The 6,000-nt window shown below is 39.0% G+C and overlaps 1 pseudogene; it reads left to right on the top strand.

Annotated features, from left to right (window-relative positions):
• The first annotated feature begins 249 nt into the window (after positions 1-249).
• Gm13813 overlaps positions 250-6,000 on the top strand; it is a 28,601-nt pseudogene continuing 22,850 nt past the window's right edge.

The raw sequence follows: 6,000 nt of genomic DNA, 5'->3' as shown, positions 1-6,000 counted from the left end.
CTATAGGCAGCTAAGGAGTTGAGTTCTGAAAGTGAGAGAAATAGTCTTCCCTACGGATGAGCACACCCAATTGGTTATCCAATGTCAAATAGTTAACCCTGAAATCAGAGAAATGCAACTATCATTATACAGACAGAACAAGTTTTATTTATATATTTAAGAAATTATATGTAGAGTGCTGCTCTCTCTTCAGTGTCTGCAGAACACTCTTTCCTTCCTTCACAGTGATCCAACAGCCAGAAGTTCACCATGTCTATTCTCAAGATCCAAGCCAGAGAGATCTTTGACTCCCAGTGGGAACCCCACTGTTGAGGTGGATCGCTATACTGCAAAAAGTCTCTTTTAAGCTGCTGTGCCCAGCAGTGAGTCCACTGGCATCCATGAAGCCCTAGAACTTCCCGACAATTATAAGACCTGCTTCCTGGGGAAGGGTGTCACAAAGGCAATAAGTCCATTGGATTTGCTCTGAGTATCAAGAAACTGAATGTTGTAGAGTAAGAGAAGACTGACAAACTAATGATCGAGATGGATGACAGTGAGAATATATCTAAATTTGGGGCAAATGCCATCCTGGGCGTGTCCTTGGCTATCTGCAAAACTGGTACATGGAAAATTGAGTGCCCTTTTACTGTCACATTGCTGACCTTTATGGCAACCCTGAAGTAATCCTGCTGGTAGTCCCAGCTTTCAATATGATCAATGGTGGTTCTCATGCTGGCAATAAGCTGTCTATGCAAGAGGTCATGATCCTGCCTGTTGGAGCATCTTGTTTCCAGAAAGCCATGCACATTGGAGGTTTACTATAACCTGAAGAATATCATCAAGTATAAATATAGGAAGAATGCCACCAATATGAGTGATGAGGTAGGGTTTGGACCTAATGTCCTGGAGAACAAAGCAGTGCTGGGCATGCTGAAGACCGCAATTACAAAGGCCAGCTACACTGACCAGGTTATCATCAGCATGGGCGTGGCTCCCTCTGAGTTCTACAAGTCTGGCAAGTGCCACCCAGACTTCAAGTCTCTGGGCAGCTTCAGTAAGTACATCACAATGGAGCAGCTGGCTGACCTATACAAGTCCTTTATCGAGGAGTATCCAGTGGTGTCCAGTGAGGACCCCTTTGACCAGGAAGATTGGGAAGCCTGGCAGAACTTCATAGCTAGTGCAGGCATCCATGTGGTAGTGGATGATTTTACAATAACCAAACCTAAGCAGACTGCCAAGGATGTAGTCGAGAAGTTCTGCAACTACCTCCTGCTCAAAATGAACCAGGTAGGCTCTGTGACTGAGTCTATGCAGGCATTAAAGTCCTAAATAGTCCAAATACTGGGGTGTCATAGTTTTCCATAAGTCTGGGGAGACTGGTGGTGGGGCTCTGCACTGGGCAGATTAGAACTGGTACCCCGTGAAGACCTGAGCACCTGGCCAGACACAATCAAATAAACAAAGATCTGTGCAGGAAAGCCAAGTTTACTGACAGATCTTTCAGGAAGCCCCTGGCTAAGTTAGGCATGGACTGGAGATCCCAGGAGACAAGCTGGATAGGTCTTCCCTGCCCCTGAAGTCATTGAGATGACTCAAGGACCAGCCCAGTACTTGCCCTTTCCATATCACTGCTTCCTTACAAGGCCAAAGACACGCCTAAAAACTTGGAACCCTGCCGAAGACCCCAGTTTTGTAATCATGTGATTGGTCTGAATCATTGTTTCTATCACCTAACTTCCCAGTTAGTGACTGGAGCCCGCAGATCTCTGGTGTATTCTCTAGTATATCCAAAGGCAAGGCACCCCCGCCCCCCCCCCCCCCCGTGGTTATATACAAAGTAAAAGCTGCAGAAACATATAAAATCTAGTGTATATACACATACATGTAGATGTAACAGCAAGTATTGAAAAAAGAGGCCTTAAATTTGAAAAAGCAAGAAGGAATATAGGGAAGGTTTAGGAGAGGGAAAAGGAGCAGAAGAAAGATATAATTATATTATAATCTTTAAAAGTAAAAGAAATAAAAATTATTTATTCTTCTCTCATCTATGACTTCCTTGGGGCAGTTCCCCCTCCCTAATTTCCTCCCAATTCATTCCCCAACTTTCCCTGCAATCTCCTCCACTCCTCAGTTTTTCTTTAGAAACAGACAAGCCTCTCAGTGTTATCAACTAAATATGGGCTTTCACTTGCTATTAGACTTGGCATGTCCCCTGGTACTAATGCTAGACAGTCAACTCTTTCTTTCTCTCTCTCTTTACATACATGTGTATATATATATATATATATACACACACATATATATATATACACATACCACATACATATACATACACACACACACACACACACACACACACACACACATATATATATATATATATATATATATATATATATATATATATATATATAAAGGAGGCAAAAGAGGAAAGAGTCAGAGACAGCTCCAAAGTAATTTATTTATATATTCTCCTCTTATACAATACATCCCTACCACAGGTTCCCTTTCCTCTGCTTCTCCCAGTTCCTCCAACCTCCTCTTTCCCTGATCTATTCCCCCAGCCATGTCTCTCCCAGAAAAGAGAAGGCCTAGCAGAGATATCAGCTGAACACTGCACAACAGCATGCAATGAGACCAGGCACAAACCTTCATATCAAGGCTATGCAAGGGAACCCAGTAGGGGAAAAGGAGCTTCAAGAGCAGATAAAAGAGTCAGAGATGCCCCCACTTTCTCTATCATGGATTCCAGAAAAAATACCAACCCAAAGCTATAACACATATGCAGAGGACCTAGGGAAGACACATACAGTTGCCACGATTGTATCTTCATTTTTTTTTTTGTGGGTCCCATGAATCCACTTAGTTGACTGCTCCAGCTGTGGTCTAGTGGTGTCCAAGACCTCTGCAGTTCCCTCAGTTCTTCTCATGCACAGCCTAAACTGGTTCCATGCTAGTTCATTAAGTGTATTTGCTTTTCAGAAAATGAAAATGAAATACTTGGTAAGCCTATAAGGTATCGTAATATTCTGTATAATGCATCAGACAAATTAATGCTGGCAGACATAGAAGCATAAATTGTGTGTGTGTGTGTGTGTGTGTGTGTGTGCATTTTGTTTAGCAACTACTCTAGATAATAAAATGTAAACTATATAACTCCCTGGTTTATATAAAAGCTCATAGAGAAAATGTATTCATTAAATTGTATTAAAATCTGTCCATGATAACTGAATTAAAACAAAGTTCAACATTTGCCTATAAAACATTGTTCTGAAGAGACATAGCATTGAAATGACTACTTAGAAGAAAATAATGAGCATATAGAACAAAAAAAATCAGATTTACACTTATTTTCTTATAGTTATCATCTTATTCCTAGCAAATGAATATTGAGGTTGTATAGTATGTATTGTGATGCCTTCTGGCCCCAGAAAATGCCCCAGACACTTGAAATTTCACTGTAACCTTTTCTCAATAGACATGAATAGATTTTTTTTTTGGACTTCTGCTCAAATTATGGAGAAGGGAAACTTCAGGGTTTACCTTGAAGGATCCTGTTATTTTCCATTCAGGAAAACACAATGGTCATTTGGCTCCTTTATGAGCTGAGCCATCTCCAGTGTTCCTCTCTGTGAGTTCTATGTACTTCATTACCCTGTTGCAGTTTTCATTATAATAATGCATTCTATTTAAATAATTGGGTCAATGTCCCTACTCGGTTTTGAATCTGTGAGCATGATTCAAAATTATGTCAGCCTTACCAGTTTGTGCTTGCACATGGAACATGAGCTAACCAACATGATGCTCAATGCTGACTAACTAGATGTGTAATCTTCAAATTATGATATTCATATAAAGCCCAAAACTAGTGCAGTTTGTCTCCGAAAATAAGCCAAAACCTTAGAAGATGGAAAATGCCAAATTAATTGGACTGCATGAGAGTTTACATTTACTTCATTAAATATTAAATTGGTGGGAGATACCTACACAAAATTCTCATATGGGTTGGTTTTTGTATTCCACCCCCCAATTTTGAAATGCAAGACAAACTTTTATTGTTAAATGATTATAGGTACACCAATAACATGTAACGAGTTTAATTTTAGCATCTAGTAAGTTGGGTTATGTTAAACTAAGAACAGCCTGCACAAAAATTTTCTGTCCCAAAAGAGCCATTATTGACTACTGTAAGGCTAGCTGCTGCTTTATGAGAGTTACAAATAGCTACTTATTACTTTTTCATAGATAATGTCCCTGACTTTTAAGAAATTGAGACAAAATAATTTACTCTCCCTTTCTTTCTTGAATGAACTGCAATTTTTCATAAGAGACTCATAAAAGAATAGGCAATATTGATACATGTTATTGCACAAACATAAAAAATAAACAGGTGACATATACTCCTTAAAGACATACAATGTAAGAAGATACAACTTCAGGAATATACTAAGTCTATAAGTCCATGTTCTTAACGTAATGATATTTGATTCCTAAAAATAAAAACAACTTCTCTTTCACAACTTTCCTGAGTTAGTAAAGCTGACTGCATTGATGGCTTTTGGTCTCCAGATACCTTTCCTGCTGTTGGAATTACTGGAAGAAGTGAACAATTATGGATAAACAAATTTAAGTATTCATATTTGACAAATATTAATTTCACTATATTACAACCTGTCTTGTAGCTTGTTTTGTTAAATTTCAACTCTTGTCTTGGCTCTAAAAATGTATTTGCACTCAAATTAAAATAGAACAACACTGAGATGATTAATCATAAAATTGCTTCTGAGCAGTGTATCTTACATATTTTGGTACCTACTTGGTGAGGTATTTTAGAACATAATAGTTTGTGATAGAGGTTGGCCCCATATTTTTCATCAGAATAATCTACAACGTGTGTGTGTGTGTGTGTGTGTGTGTGTGTGTGTGTGTGTGTAGTGTGTAGGAATATATGAATGAATTTGAGCAAAGATGGAGGCCAGAGATTAGTCTCAGCTGTTGTTTCAAGAGGCACAATTTTCTTGAGAGGCGATGTCTGAGATATCTCACTAGTCTAGATCTAAAATACTTTGCTAATCTGGCTGATCAATAAGCCTCAGAGATCTTCATGTCTCTGAATTCCGGTTAGACTGACTACAAGCATGTACCACCATACTTGCCTGCCTGTTGTCTTCCTTCCTTCCTTCCTTCCTTCCTTCCTTCCTTCCTTCCTTCCTTCCTTTCTTTCTTTCTTCCTTCCTTTCTTCCTTTCTCCCTTATATGTCTTTTTATTGAATATTTATGTATTTACATTTCACATGTTATCCTCTTTCCCAGTTTCCCCTCTGCAAGGCCCCTATTCCATCACCCTTGCCTTGCTTCTGTGAAAGTGTTCTCCCACTCACCCACCCACCCACCCACACGTTCCTCCCCGCCCTGGCATCCCCCTACACTGGGAAATCCAGCCTTCACTGGACCAAGGTCCTTTCCTCCCATTGATGCCCAACAAGGCCATTTTCTGCTACATATTCAGCTGGATCCGTGGGTCCCTCCATGTATACTCTCTGGTTGGTGGTTTAGAACTCTGGGGTGTCTGGTTGGTTGATAGTGTTGTTCTTCCTATGGGTTGCAAACTCCTCCATTGGGGTGCCTGTGCTCAGTCAGATGAAAATAAGAAAATAAATAAAATAAAGTTCTACTATAAAAATAGTTTTTAAATATAATGATGATGGTTATGATATAATTATTAATGGTTTTCATTTGCTTTATGATTCATAGATTTTTATGTGACCTAATTATTTATGTCACTTAAGTCATTATTTTTTAAGTTAAAGGGTTGTGTTCTAGAGGGATTTTTAATATTCTCGTCATGTGTTTTGACACACATATAGTCAGAAATCATTAAATAGATGACTGGCTTTCTATATAAATTTTAATGTGAATCCAGGTATGATGAAAATCCCAGAAGTGAGATGGCTAAATCATGAGGATTATGTCTTCAAGGTCAGTTAAAGATACATAGAAAATTTGAAGCCAGAC

This window comes from Mus musculus, chromosome 2, assembly GCF_000001635.26.
Source record: "Mus musculus strain C57BL/6J chromosome 2, GRCm38.p6 C57BL/6J".
Lineage (NCBI taxonomy): Eukaryota > Metazoa > Chordata > Mammalia > Rodentia > Muridae > Mus > Mus musculus.
The sequence above is the reverse complement of the archived record's forward strand: the minus strand, read 5'-3'. Positions and strand labels throughout refer to the sequence as shown.